At 40.3% G+C, this 14701-nt stretch overlaps 1 long non-coding RNA gene across 1 annotated transcript in view; it reads right to left on the bottom strand.

The window, feature by feature from the left end:
- The window catches only part of LOC116449905, a 29817-nt gene extending 19780 nt beyond the window's left edge, over positions 1-10037 (bottom strand). The window contains exons 1-2 of the long non-coding RNA XR_004242580.1: positions 8946-10037; positions 5279-5365 (exon numbers count right to left, since the gene is read on the bottom strand). This is a non-coding gene — a long non-coding RNA (uncharacterized LOC116449905). The remainder of the gene's footprint in view (positions 1-5278; positions 5366-8945) is intronic.
- Positions 10038-14701: the final 4664 nt, after the last annotated feature.

Raw genomic sequence — 14701 nt, forward strand, 5'->3', positions numbered from 1 at the left:
GGGTCGACCAACAAATACGTCTCTACATTCTCCCATGCTTCCTTGAAGAAACAATGTGAGAAAAATGGTCTTACCACATTTTCTTCTGGCTCTTCTGATGCATAGGCTGACAGAGCATGGAAGACAATGCAGCAAGAGGTGGACAGTTTGTTCAGCTTCTTAGCTCCATCCATGCCCAGAAGGGGAAAGCTCTATGCCCTTACATGGAGAGGTTTTTTTATGGTCCCATGAGCTGTAGATACTCATGCCAAGATAATGAAGTTGCTCCCAGAAAGGTATCTTAAGATAAAATAGCAAGAGTCAGCTTTAGTGAGATTTAGTTTGGGTCTAGGCCTTGCAGAAACAGCAAAAGTAAACAAATAATCTCCTCTGCCACAGAGAAGCACAAACCAAATGCCTCCCTGTAGGGAAAACAGGTATTCCAGAGGAGACATGGAGTGACGGCACTGCATTGCCACTTTGCTCCCCACACACACAAAAGCTGGTTAGAGGAAGCAACATCTTCCTCAACACTGAACTATTTCATAGATGTGTGAGAGACTTTTGGGGTACTGGAAGCAGAATAACTACAAAGCAGAATGACTTGACCACTTTTATTGCTGTGATTAGACTAATTCCAGTAACAAATCTGCCATCCCACACTGCTGCATTGTGCTACTGTGGTCTGTACATATCCTTGCCAAAACTGCTGAGGCTGCTGCTGGGAACTCTAAGAGGAATTTTGCTTCTTTTGTTCTTGTCTTGATGAGTTCCATGGAAAATAACGTGGTTGTAAACTGTTTCCAGTGCTGACCTGTATCTAGCAAGTGGTCTTCAGTCCTGTGCATTTGCAGCTCTTTAGAACAGATTTAGATAAGATTCTTTGCAGATGCCAACCTTTCTGGAACAGAAAAGTGGCATTTGAAGTATTGACAGAAGATTGATATGTTCTACTGAGACACAGGTTTCACTCAATAAGCGCAGATTTGGGAATGGATTGTTTCAGATTTGAGGGTGCAGTCGGTTTTTAAGCTGGAAATCAAGGAAGGAAGCGAGGAAACTGGAAGAGCAAAATCTGGGTGAAATAAAAGGTATCAGTTGTTGCCAAATTTCTGGGAGTTCACATTTCTAGACACCTGATACAAATCAGAAGGAAAAAATGTATGTTTCTGGAAACAAAATCTGGTTTTGTACCCCTATGATTCTCTCTGTACTCCTTCCCATTTGCTGTTCCTTCTGCAGCTCCTCAGAGCCACAGGAGTCCAAGCATGGGGATCCAGCCATGACTGACACCAGGCTGCCTTCACCACACCTACCCACAGTGACCCAAAACTGGAGGTGATCTTAGAGAAAGGGAGAAATTTGGCTCTCAGAGGGGAGAATCCAGGAGTAGTCCCAGCAAGGGCCCTGACACTCAGCTCCCTGGGGAGAGAAGTCCTCTCCCTGCCATGGAGACTATGGGGCCTGTCAGACCACAGAAAGTCTCTGGCAGCACATTCAGAAGGCGAAAAAATTTTCACTGAAGTATGGTTCTGGCCACAATTATTTCACTCTTGAGTGAGGTTATTATTATTTTTTATTATTGTTTTAGGAGGCTCTGTTTCATTAGAAGCGGGAAGTCTGTGTATACAAACACTCATGTAGTAGAAAAATCAATAAAGAGCCTTCTCTATTATAATAATAAAAACAATGAAAAAGACTTTTGAAATCTTGTGCTGTAAGAATAAGAATAAATAGTGCTCTAGTGAGTGAGTTCCTGTTTCTAATTAGACTTGGACAACATGACTCATTGGGCAATGAGGCCATTGTCTTCTCCTTAGAGGTAGGAACACGATGCTTCTCGAGTGGTTTTAAGTTGATGCAGCAGTGATAAAGTTGAAACAGGGACATGTGTGTCCCCAGCACTGCTGCCCTGAAGGCAGGAATTTGCTTCATAATACTCTTGCCCAGAAACAGTCTTGCAAATTTCACAGTTGTTGAACACAAAACAGAATATGCGTTTTTGTTTGTATTTGTGTTTGTGTCAAGGTATTTAGTGATTGCCAGAAAGTTATGGGACTCTGGTCAACAAAGATTTTGGCCTTCAAAATGGCAATTAGAACTGATCATGAGATTTCTGACAGCACATCATTGCACTGGAAAACACTGATTCATCAGAGCCAGAAAATTTCATGTTTAAACATAAAATATTTCAATTAACCAACATCCAACCACATGTAGTTTTCCACTGGAAAACTGCCTGGCTTCCTGCCAGTGAGCCTGGTGGTCTGCTTGGGGCACAGGGATCATAGGCTTGCTGCTACCAAACGTGGAGTCTGGTAGTGCTGGGAGACCTGGCTGAAGTCAGCAGTCCCAAAGTATAGGCTACCATCCCCAGCCTTGTCTCATTGTGCTGCTCTGTAAGATCCAGCAGCAAAGCTGGAAAGAAGCACATCCTGGGGAGCGTATTTTATTTTGGAAATACCCTGCGTCATTGTTTCCTATTCCTATTTTTTCCCTATAAACTTCTCTTTTGTGGGTAATTTCGAAATAACTGGGTTCGTTCCAAATCAGAACAAAACCAAATGTCAGAATTTCCCACGAACCAGGAATTTGACAATTTGGCCAGTCTTTCTGGCAATAATCCAGCAAATTTTCAATAAAATTGGACGTGCTGCTTGATGGCAATGAGCAGTTGGATTTTCAATACAACTCTGAATGCTTCTCAAAGCACTTTTCTATTAGAAGGAGGCTGAGATTTTACTTTCAGCTGCCAGTAAGTGAAGGTGCAAGCAGTACCTGGACCAGGACTCTTCTCCCAAGGGAGTGTCTACACTTCTTGGTCCTGCTGAGTCCTTACAAAAGGAAAGCAGCCCTGCCCTCAACACAGTGAGGGCGTGGGGAAGAAGACACATGCCAGCTCTCAGGCCGTATCTTATTAAGCCATATTATAAAACAACAAACTCTCAGAATGAAATGGGCCCAAGCAGAGCACATATCTGATGAGAAATAGAGTGATTTGTGTTAAGTGTTCTTCACTTACTCTTTTGTTACAGACTTTATGAAGTGACAGAGAGTTGATTTGGGAGGGAGAACACAAACCATTAGCAGTTTAACTCAAGACCATTGAGAAATGAGGACGGCAGCAGTTACTTCCCTTTATATCAAGCAAATGTTTCAAAACCCATCCTGACTAGGTATAGAATCTTCAGTGCTTTTTATATCCACACAGCACTGGGCAAGGTGATACAATAGAGATCCAAGCATGGCTCAAAGCTCCCAGACGGAAGGCCGGACTCCAGGTCTGAAATGAGTTGTTCGGAGAGCTTGTGATTTTCTAAGCCACCGCCACAACCAAGGACTCGATCCTGCCCTGCCCAGCCCTGGTTAAGATCCCACTGATAGCAATAGGGATGCCACACTCTGTATCACATGCATACAGATACTCCCAAAGCCGCTAATGGAGATTTCTCTGCAATGGAGAGTGGCTCAGTCTTGAGGTGAACTTGATGATTTCCAAAGAGTTCCATCATGGCCAACACAGAGAAGGTCAGCAGCTGAAGTGAAACAGCTTCATGTTGATACCTGAAATCATAAGCTGTGGACTATTTAAGGTGCAAACCAACCTAGTTTAGATTCTTCTTTGGATATGAGAGCTACCTGGTCATTATTTACTCACATGTAAATAATGTGTTTAGGACAGACTATTCCTGTATTTGAGCACTTTCCAGGACTAGCCACTTAGAAATTATACCAATTTAAGAGGTGAGAGAAAAAAGAACAAGAAACAAGTACCAGGAGAGAGCACCCAACAATGTCTTTCCAACAAGATAACTTACCTTTAAATGAATGTAAGGCTCAGTCAAAAGAAAAATAGATTCAAAAAATTTTGCCCTGATTTTGCTTACAACCACTCTACTCCATCAACTAATGAGGGCTACACAGGATTTCTACTTCAGAGACAACTGAATCCAGCTGAGTTAATATGTAAGCTTGCTTTGGTAGATGGCCTGCAAGGACTGGAAATTATTGGTGTCTATCCAAAACTCTACTGTCATCAGACTCAAAGCATGGAGAATGCATTACAACCTCTGTGAGACTGTGCTGTAGCAATCACTAAGGCCTTCTGCATGTTTGCTTCAAAATACTTCAGGGTTTACCATGGATACTGCAACAAAAGGACACCTGCTATGCTGCTTTATTTTGTTCCCAGAGAAGTTGTTCTTAAGCAGCAAGAACATCGCACAGAGCAATGTGCTCCTGGGGCTGGCCTCCAAGATCTGCTCTCTAGAGCAAGGATGACAGGGGAACAAGTCCCTAAAGCCATGCTTTTTGGGAGACAGTAGGTGAGAGAGGAGACCTGCCGTTTCCTCTCTGTGAGACAGGCAGATGCATGGGGCTACTCTCTTTATCACTTACTACACTCTTACAGAGATAAGAAAGGAGAGTGCTCTCTGCTCTACAGCTATCCCTTTCCTGAAATCCAAATAAAGGAAAGATGCTCTGTTTCCTAGACAAACCCCTGAGATATTATCACCCCATGATCTGCAAGGAAAAACTTGACCTGCTAATCTTTCTCGCCTATTGACCTCTGAATGCTGGTTTGAATCCCAGCTCATGGCTGGGATTCTGTAAGTCAAGACAGGCAACAGGAAGAAAGGTTGGTGTTTGTGCATCTCTGGCATCCTCTTCTGCCTCACCACACAAGAAGCCCACCATTATGAGCTTTATTCAAGTTTGGGGAGCTTATAAACCATTTATTACCATCTTTTGAGCTGTGTGCAAGTAGAGATTCTGCCAGCTGGTAAATGCACTGGCAAAAACAAAAGATATCTGAAGAAAGGCAGCTCCCAGATAAATAAAACATATAGGAAAACATTAGCTACTCATTTCTAGTTTTAAGACTGGAAATCAAAAAGGCGTTTTCCAATCACTGGCAGCAAGTCCCAGTCATGCAGTGCTAGGACAAACAGTTGAGGGGCGCTTGGTAACAGCCTGGCAGGGGATTTGTCTGAGGGTGGCCATCTGCGTGGGTGTTGTACACAAGGTTTGTATTTCACTCTCCTCTATTAATAAGGTTAATAAGTAGAACCATGTGCTGTGCTTGTGTGTGACGTGCTAGGCACGTTTAATGCAATGCAGAATCTAACAGTCCATGCTTTAGAAGAGTTTAAAAAGAAAGATGTCCATGAAGTTAACTTTCCTGAGGCAAACAAAAAATAAGGTGAGGCCACCAGATCAACTAAAATTCCTCCATTTTTCTGCTCATGCCCTCAAGCTGGTAACATGAACCTCAGACAACAAAATGTCAAACATTCACCTTTATCATTGATGTAGCTGATTGGTGTCAGATGATGGCATTGGTTTCATCAAAGAGTCTGGTACATGTTACTGCTGATTGGGAAAGCTGCACAAAGGAGATCAAAAAGACAAGGGAAAAACACAGAGAAAGAAAAAAAGGAGAAAAAACATCAAAAATATCATCTCTCCTCTCAAGGGATACTATCTCCCACTCACAGTTCTGACACAATGAACAAACAAAAAGAGGTACAATACAGTTCAGTAAGTAAACAGCCTCCACAATTCAGACTTTCTTGCTGTAAACCTTTAATTTACATCTTGAGCTTCTGCTATAAAAAGAGGTATAAATGAGTCCTAAACATACATTAGAATCTACTGACTCACAATTTAAATGATAATTTGGTCTCCTCTACAGAATAAGTTGGATCAGATTTGCTATATAGAGTTTCTTCCAGCAAGAGAGTTTTTGAATTGTGCATGTGACTTTCTGTCTCTATGCCAGACTAATCTCCAAAGCAGACCACCTGCAATTTCAGATGCATTCCCAGAAATCTATTCTATATTCCTTATTTTCAATAGCTGCTGCTGTTGGTGGCAGTGGTCCTTTGTTCCTCTGAAATTTGTGTCATGCTCTTTCCTGATGCGTGGGTTCATCTTTTCAAAGGCTTCACGATTTCACAGTAAAAAGGTTTTATCAGATCAATATGAGTGCCAGCAGTGGTACGTAATTTTTCTTACGGCCGCAGCTGTGGATGGTTATTTCACAGGTCATTTGGCATACGCCACACAATTTTATGGGCTTTCAAAAGCATTTTCAAGGGAAGGAAAAAGTAGAGACCTTTTCTGTAGGTACCTTTCCAGTAAGCTTTGTCCTCCCCGCTTCTACCTCTGAGCTTCCATAGACCTAATGGCTTTCCATGAGGGAAGTTATTACTTCTAAAAAGAAGTAGCATTCCAGTGCTACCATGTGCAACAGGTTGATTACAGCCTATGGGATGCATAAATCAATATGTGTTTGAGGACTGGTTGCCCTAATGTCAAGTCCAATCACTTGGTAGCATGAAAGTAATTCCTTATTAAGGAATTTTGTAAATTTATATGGTATATCCAAAGAGAGAAATGCATTAGACAAACCTCCAAGGGGAAGAAGTAAGGAGTGAAAAAACAACCTTGGAAGCAGAAAATTTAACACTGACTACTGAGACTGAAGTAACTTTTACCCAACTTGCTGTAAGCTGGGAGCATTTCAGGACAGCTTCATTGTGTATGTGAGAGTATTCAGTTACAATTTTATCTCTTTGGGCTGTGATGGTGTTGATTTGGGTCATTGTGGGTCATTGTTATTCCAGCTGGGTAACTTTTAATAACAATAGGAATCCCGAGCTATTTGTCAGATACTTGAATCGACTAGTACTTCTTATTTTAAGGTATTAAGGTATAAACAAATTTGGGAAAAGGATTTTGCAGAATCAAGGAATGGGAGACACAATACCGACTGTAAACATTTTGTAAATGCACGGTTGGCAGAGTTTCCCATTATCTTTTTACTTTACTGTTTTCAAGCAAAATAGTAAAAGCAAGCAGCTAAATTCAATGCTTCTCTTCAACCCCTTCAGTATAGCACATCCAATTGCACAAATGTCAATGCTTCGGATATATGATTCCTTACCTTTCCATCTTTTCTCTTTTTTACAGACATAACTTCAATATTTTGGGATTTCTGCCCAAAATAGTAGCCCTAACCTACATTAAGAAACTTCCTGTAGTTCACAGAGCTCGTGGCTGTTTTCTTGTGGTAAAGGTTAGGTTCTAATTTCTATTATCAAAACAGATTATGCCACTCATGTGACTGTCTATCCTGAAATGTATCTGGAGGGCTGATATTTTGGGATTGTTGTGCAGGGAACACTTCAGAGTCTGAACAGTGCTGGGTCCAAAATAATCCTCTGTTCAGGGTAGTCACAACACAGAGAAAGAAATTTCTGGGTCATTTGCTGTAAATTTTGTTTTAAGTAATCTGAGAAGTACTAGAACTGAATCCTGTGCCCACTAGTAAGCACCGGGTTAATCTACAAGGGAAACCTCCACCTTATGAAGAGCCTTGGTTTTACTGCCTTCCCAAAAACAACACCATCAAGGTGAAACATTAGACCACCACAAGCAGCAGAGAGGGACTATTGTAAATCTTTTCTGATAACACCCTTCCAAATACAGTGTTTCATTTACATTTCTGGACATACATTGTTAACTTTTTGGGAAATATTCCAAAGGACAAGTTTGGAGTCAGCAATATTTTTTGAAAAAGGTTATTTCAAGGAGTAATCTCACTTACTGATGTGAGCATTCCCACTTAAAAACTCCTCTGTGTGAGTTACTCCCCTCCTACTAGGAAATACTGTGCAACCTGTGAGTTTAGGAAATCTGCCCACCATAATTTGAAAATCAGACGCCAAATAAGGAGCTGTTCATGAATCAAACTGCATGAAAGAATATTATTTCCTGAACCTTTTAACAAAAAAAAAGCCAATCAACCAACCCCTCACAAAACCACAGAGGTGTTTGAGCATATGGATGGATCACATCAAAGCATCAGAGACTTTTCTTATTAGACCCTCATCTGCCACATCCTTTTGTTCCCTGCCTGCAAATTTTACCCTTAGACTTTTATTTGCAGTGCTTGAAGTTCAACCTGTTGTTTTATCACTTTTATATTGAGGCGAGAGTATGGAAGAAATGGCCCAGCTACTAAAATGTCCTGAATATCAATGAGGAAATTGATAATTCAATTCAATTCAATTGATGAAAGTTATGACCTTATTGTCACAATAATGATTCAGGCTCACAATCCTCGTTCTTTCCTACTCTTAAGTGCCTGCTGAACTGATATTGATGAGACCCTGGCAACCCAAGTTTCTTCTGGTGATTGCAACAAGTTAACTTACAATTAAATAACTACACCAGTTTGGACATGCTACTTTCCTGGTCTTTCAAAACAGACTTCTGTAAATCTGAAAATTATTCATTCAGTCAGATACATCACATCCACTGTAATGTTCTCAATAGAAACTATAAAATAAAATTCTAGCCTTAGAACAAAATGAGCTTAGGCTTAGCTTATATGAATTCAGGGGGAAAATGGTAAGAGGTGTTCACAAGACAGCACTAGTCCTAAAACAATAGACTCAATCTTCTAAGGGCTTTCTTCATAAAGAACAAAACAAAATCACTTTGCCTTTCCTCTCCAGAGGATTCACTTGGAAGAATCCATGTTGTCCGAGACATGGATCTCCAAGGCAGATTTTCTAGCACTGTGATGGTCTGATACCTTATTAAAAGTTAGGCTAATGCTCCATATCCATTAACAAGTATTCACTCTGAAGACACACTCAGAGGTCTAAAGAGAAGCAAGGCCTTAGTAGAGTAGGAGAAATGGCCAAGAGGTGTATTTTTCCCCTTGGTTGTGGTGTCTCAGCCATGGCAGGGGGAACATTTAAATCTTTTTATGCTGAGTTTGCTGTGACTCCTTGCAATGAAAGTTCACAGGAACCTAAGAAGCAGAGGTTTCTTTAGGAAGTTCAGGGTAGGTGGAATTGCTTTTCTTCTGCATCTGAATGAAATTCTGCCAGAAATGTACAAGTATTGGAATATTTTCTTTATTTTCATTACACAGTCATTATTTTACTTACAATGTGGTTCCAAAAGCCTTTAGGGTCTTTCAGCCCCTCTGGTCACCAGTTAATGGCTGGCAAAGTTTAAACTGGTATTTGGTTATTCTCCATGTTGTCTCTCCAAAACATTCCCATTGGAGGAGGCTGTTGCCATGAGTTCACCTCAGCCATCCTCAGCCACAGTTCAAAAATGGCAGCAAAGGAGCAGTAAAAGTCTGATGTGCTACTTCCACTTAGTCAAACAAACACTTCAGGCAAATGAAGGTGTGTTCCTAAAAAAAAGTGAATATGTAAATCGATGTTGCAGTTTAGGCACCATTGGCAAGTCCAATTTACCTACCTGGGCCCTGGGAAAAAAAAAAAAAAAGAAAGAACTGAAGAATTTAAATGCAAAAAATAACAGGTCCCAGCTGGATATGTGGTCCTCAGTGATTTGGGAGTTCAATTCTGATGAGAAATTCTTACCTCAAAATGACTTTTAGTCTGTAAAAAAAACCAATTATTATATTCTCTTACAGAACAACCACTTCCAACAAAAATCATATGTGTATTTGGGATTATTTGCTTGATACAAGGAATTGAAGCTCTCCTTTTCCGTGTGTATGGACACTTTAGAGAACTATGGGCACAGTGGGAAGAAACTATGAGCCTCCGTGCTCTGACCAGGGGTCCCACATGTTGCTTGAAGTGTAACTGCTTCCCTGTGTATCCCATCCTCACATGGTTTCTTTTTTCTTAAATAGTCCAACAGGCTGAGTAACACAGTAATGAGCAATGTCAAAAAATTCTAGAATGACAAAAAAAAAAATCTGGTTTTCTCCTGGTTTGGGATTGCCAAGCGACTTTTCTGACATTTAAAAAGGTAAAAAAGCTTGCCCTCTGAATGAGCTGTTATTTACATCTCTCTCCTGAGGAGACATTCCCCAAACCCACAATAATTAGAGAGATGGAGCACCTCTCCTAGGAGGAAAGGCTGAGAGAATTGTGATTTTTCATCCTGGAAGATAGGTTTTGGGGTGACCTAACTGCAGCCTTCTAGGATTTGAAGGGACCCTACAAGAAAGATGAAGAGAGACAATTGACAAGAGCATGTAGTGAGAGGACAAGGGGGAATGGCTTCAAACTGAAAGACAGTAGGTCTACATTAGATATTGCAAAGAAATTTTTTACTGTGAGGGTGCTGAGGCACTGGAACAGGTTGCCCAGAGAAGATGTGGATGCTCCATCCCTGGAAGTGTTCAAGTCCAAGCTGGAAGGGGCTTTGAGCAACTGGGTCTGGTGGAAGGTGTCCCGGCCCACGGCCAGGGGCTTGGAACAAGATGATCTTTAAGGTCCCTTCCAACCCAAACCATTCTGTGATTCTATGAAATGATATACCTGGAAGGGATGAATAAGGTTGTGCTGGTGCCTCTTTCCTCAGAGAGGATCACAGCAGGATCTCCTTAGCCATGGAATTGAAAGGCAATCACTTTGACCTGCTTTGAAACTTGCCAATGGAGCCAGGGAGGAATAGAGAGAGAGAGAAAGAGAAGAGTGTTTTACACACAGACATAGACGCCAAGTATGTCTTATTTCCTTGCAATGTATGGGTGAAATCCTATCTGTTATAATAAATAAAGCCTAATGGTTGACCTTTTACCTCTATCCTTTTCTCATATACAAATTTTTGTCTCTGCATACACACCTAGAACTAATAATTGCCCACATTTTCTTTCATCAAAGGAAAAACTTGTGTTATAAATAATATCTAGATTTAAACCTGCTGCTTAAAAAAAAAAAACAGCAGAAGTCCTACACAAATTTTGGATTAATTGTCTAAGTAATGGTTGTGAGTTTCTAAATCCTGACCATAATAACACATCTTCATCATTCATGCCCAATCCACTAACAATGCTATTTGAATAAACCCATCTACTAGTGGAAATACCAGTATACCAAAATTCGAGAAGGCAACAATCAGTTAATCACTAACCACAAGTCACCTTACTGGGTATACTGAGAGGCAGTTATCAAAGTTTATATCACAAAGATATATTGTAGTGTTTGCCTATAAGCACCTTAGAGTTGTCTCAAGTGATTCAGATTAATATCTTATACATTTTCTAAAAAATACGTTGGTCTGAAAGTCGCTTCTAACAAACTACTGGAAAGAGAGAGAGAAAGAATATTTTTATGTTTGTTGGTTTACTCATACTGAAGTGCTTCTGAAAAGCACTACAAGGGCATGAACAGAACAGTTTTTAAGACAGATTTCTAGAAATCTGCCAGTGAACCTACCTGTAGCAATCATAAATGAAAGCAGAAAGAATAAAACAGTGAAATAATTTGTTTTCACTGAGCTTTTTCATGTCTGTTCCTTTGTTTCACTAAGACTTTTGACTCAGGCTTCTGGAAAACAAAGACTAAATTGCATGATATAAAATTCTAACATAAAAAATTAAACTGAAAAATATTGACTGAGGTAACTGACAGGAGAATACTAGTTGCAGGCAAAAGCCAAAAAAAAAAAAAAGCCGGTTTTGATTTATATTCAGGTAATTTTGGGCTTATGTGTGGACCACACAATGCGTGTGTTTGTTCTATACAGAAAGAAACAGACCACCAGGGAGTTTTAATCTCAAAAAAAAAATACAGAAAAATACTCCATGTAGAGGTACTTTGCAACTGAGTTCACTGAAAAACACATTGCTTTATCCACAGAAATAGAACTACTCTTTGTAACTTTGTCTTATTTATAGGTCTGGCATCTGGACCATGTTTCTGCTAAGCAACCAGTCATTCATACATCATTTATGAAAACAGTGCCATTAACTTATAAATAACACACACAGCATTTCTAATGCCCACTCACAAATCCCATCATTTGCACCTCAGATACTGTAGCTCTGACTCTTGCACCAGCTGCTGAAGATGTAATGAAAGCTGTGGGCACACGGATTGGAAGTCTCTCTAAGTCAAAGAATATTTTTCACACTCATCAAGAGAGCACATGCTTCCAAGTGCAAGACTGGTAGCTCCAAAGGCTGAAAAGCCAGAGGAGTAATTCCCTTCATACCATAAAAACCCCAAGTGCCTCCCAATAAACACAAAGACACAATTCCTGTAAGGAGCCTGCATAGCAATGGCATAACCCTGGATTTGGGAAGGGATCAAGGTAGCATTAAGCACTGAGCACTTCCATCAGAGCACTTCCCCCAGTATCTACCCCAAGTCCGCATTGCTGCTCCCTGCAAAGCCAGGCTGGAAGTAGCAAGTGTCTTTGGGCATTTCTGGTAAGTCTTTTGACAAAACCATGATTTCTCTTCTAGGGTGCACCCTATGTACTAGTCCCCCAGCTAACCTGGATGGGAATCAGCCAGGAGAAAGCAGCTCCTATCCATGCCCAAGTTTCCTAGGAAGGAAATTAGGATAGGACATATGGAAGAAAACCTTTCATCCACCTGGCCACATGCTGCTGCTGTACCCCAGACTGATCTCTGAGGAAGCACAAACTGTTCCATAATGGTTATGGAGATCCCCCTTTCTTTTACTGTTTTGGTCCATGATCCCTTCAATCCTCCAGCTGGGCATGGGTCGAGTGACGGGGAAAGCAGACCCTTGCGCAAAGCAGTCCTCCAGTTGCTTTCCCCACTTCTGGCTCCTCTCTGCAGCAGCAGACGGGAAATACCTGTATCCAAGCCCAAAATTTTGTCATAAAATTATTGTTTAGTTATTATTTCCCTGATGTTGACTTATGCTTTACATATTTCAAACTGAGAAAACTGTGAAAAATTGCCTTGCACAGAGAATACCTTCTATTGTCAAGACACCCTGCAGTTCTGAAAGCTTTTCCTTTTATCCAGGATTTGAAATCTAAGTGAAAAATAGTTATGCTAAAGTCATCTTTTTCTCCTCAAAGAACACAGCATTGATATCTATTTCAGTTTCCCTGGTATTAGTAAAAGTCTAAGAGGTTATAATTTAACCTTACTGCCTTTTTGATAGAATAAAAATCCTTGAGGGAGGTAGAGGGTTTTCCAATGTGTTTTTTTAAAGCTATTGATCGTTCAGTCTGCTAAATATGCTTTGACATAGCTGTGAGATGCTTTGGAAAGTATTCTGTAATGACATTGGTTGATTCTCCTCAGTAACTGCACATATAACAGATAAATTTGCTCTTGCTCACACAGTGTAAACATGGGAAAGATTAAAAAAAAAAAAAAAGAATAAGTAAAAACTGGAAGATTCGATTTTTAAGAAGGAATTCTACCCTAGATCTAAGAGCTCTGTCATCGGCTCTATCCATGCATCTGTTTTAATAATTTAGTCACACTTTGCCGTCTATATATTAAGATGCCACTATCTATTATAAATAGATATATTTATATCTAGCAGAATAAGCTTTCACTTGTTAATTTTATTACACCAAAGATCAAATTTACTTTCAGCCTCCTGTGCCAGAAGATCTTGGCTGTTTATTCTGTTTGGAGAACACGACAGTCAGTGCTACTTAAAAGGGATCATTTTTTATTCCATCCAAGTGATAAATGTTTTTAAACATTTAAGCACTCAAAGCCATGTGCTATAAGGAAGAAAAATTAATGTTGGCACTGCTGGGAGTTACTATTGTATTTAAAGCCATACTATTATCCAGCCTCCAGCTGTCTGGGAACACAAATGAGGAAAGAACATCTAGATATTTTTACCACGTATGATGCATAACTCGCAACGTATAAAGTTGATCAGAGGGTTGTGCATAGCACCTACCAAAAATCATGTTGTCAGGTTGCTCTTGCTTTGTTTTTAAAGGGCTATTTCTAAACTACAGCTGTCAGGTTCTAACACAGTTTTCTCTTCATCATGGAAAAGCAGCATGTTCTATATTATTCTTCAGATAGTAGTAAGGAAATTAAATGGTAATGAAGAATCCTCCTCAGTTTTGCTGCTTGCCATGGCTTGGCTTTATCTGCCCACACTAAACATGCACTGGGAAAAAGAGCTGCCAGGGTTTTAGCAACTTGAGCAGTAACAAATCACAGGAGCTCCTATTATAATACTGGTGCAATAAGATGAATGAGAAGGTGTTGGTTTCAAAAAGAATGGATTTCTGAATACATGCCAAGTCTTATGTGACATAGCTATGAGAGAAACACTTCCAGACCTCATGGTTTGACCTGAATCTAAGGGCAAAATTACACTTGCCTACAACTGGTGTGAAATGAGGGTGGTTTTTAAGTGTATTCTCCTTCATTGATCACTGAGATCAAGACACCACATTGTCCCAAACTGGTCACTTAAATCAAGCAGCAGTGCTCACATAACTTGCAGTAATTCAATTCAGAGTTCAGATGATGCAAAAAAGGAGAAGGGGAAGCAAACAAAAAAGTCAAACAAACCAACCCAAAAACAAGGGGAAAGGAAATCTTGCCTGGAGCTATGTCTAGACTGTGGGATCCAAGAGTACTTCACACTCTCACATCCTAGTGCGAACTCTTGCTGAATCCTGACTCCCTGTCTGGATGAGGTCTGGGCACATCACCCAAAAAGTCACAGAAGACTGAAAGTATCCTGGGAAAGTGAAGCAAAGGTCAAAGCAAAGTTATTGGTCTTGATGCAACCTTTTACTTCTTCTCTGAGGGAGAACACCTTGCTTGATGATTAAGAAAGCTCCTCCAGATCTCAAATTTGAGAACTTCTCCTCATTTCAGTTCAGTGGAACACCTCTTTAAAAGCCAAAGCCGATTGAGGGTAAGAGAGCACAAGTCACCAGTGTAGGTGTTATTCAAAGAGCCTGG

Source organism: Corvus moneduloides, chromosome 1 (genome assembly GCF_009650955.1).
Source record: "Corvus moneduloides isolate bCorMon1 chromosome 1, bCorMon1.pri, whole genome shotgun sequence".
In the NCBI taxonomy this organism is placed as follows: domain Eukaryota; kingdom Metazoa; phylum Chordata; class Aves; order Passeriformes; family Corvidae; genus Corvus; species Corvus moneduloides.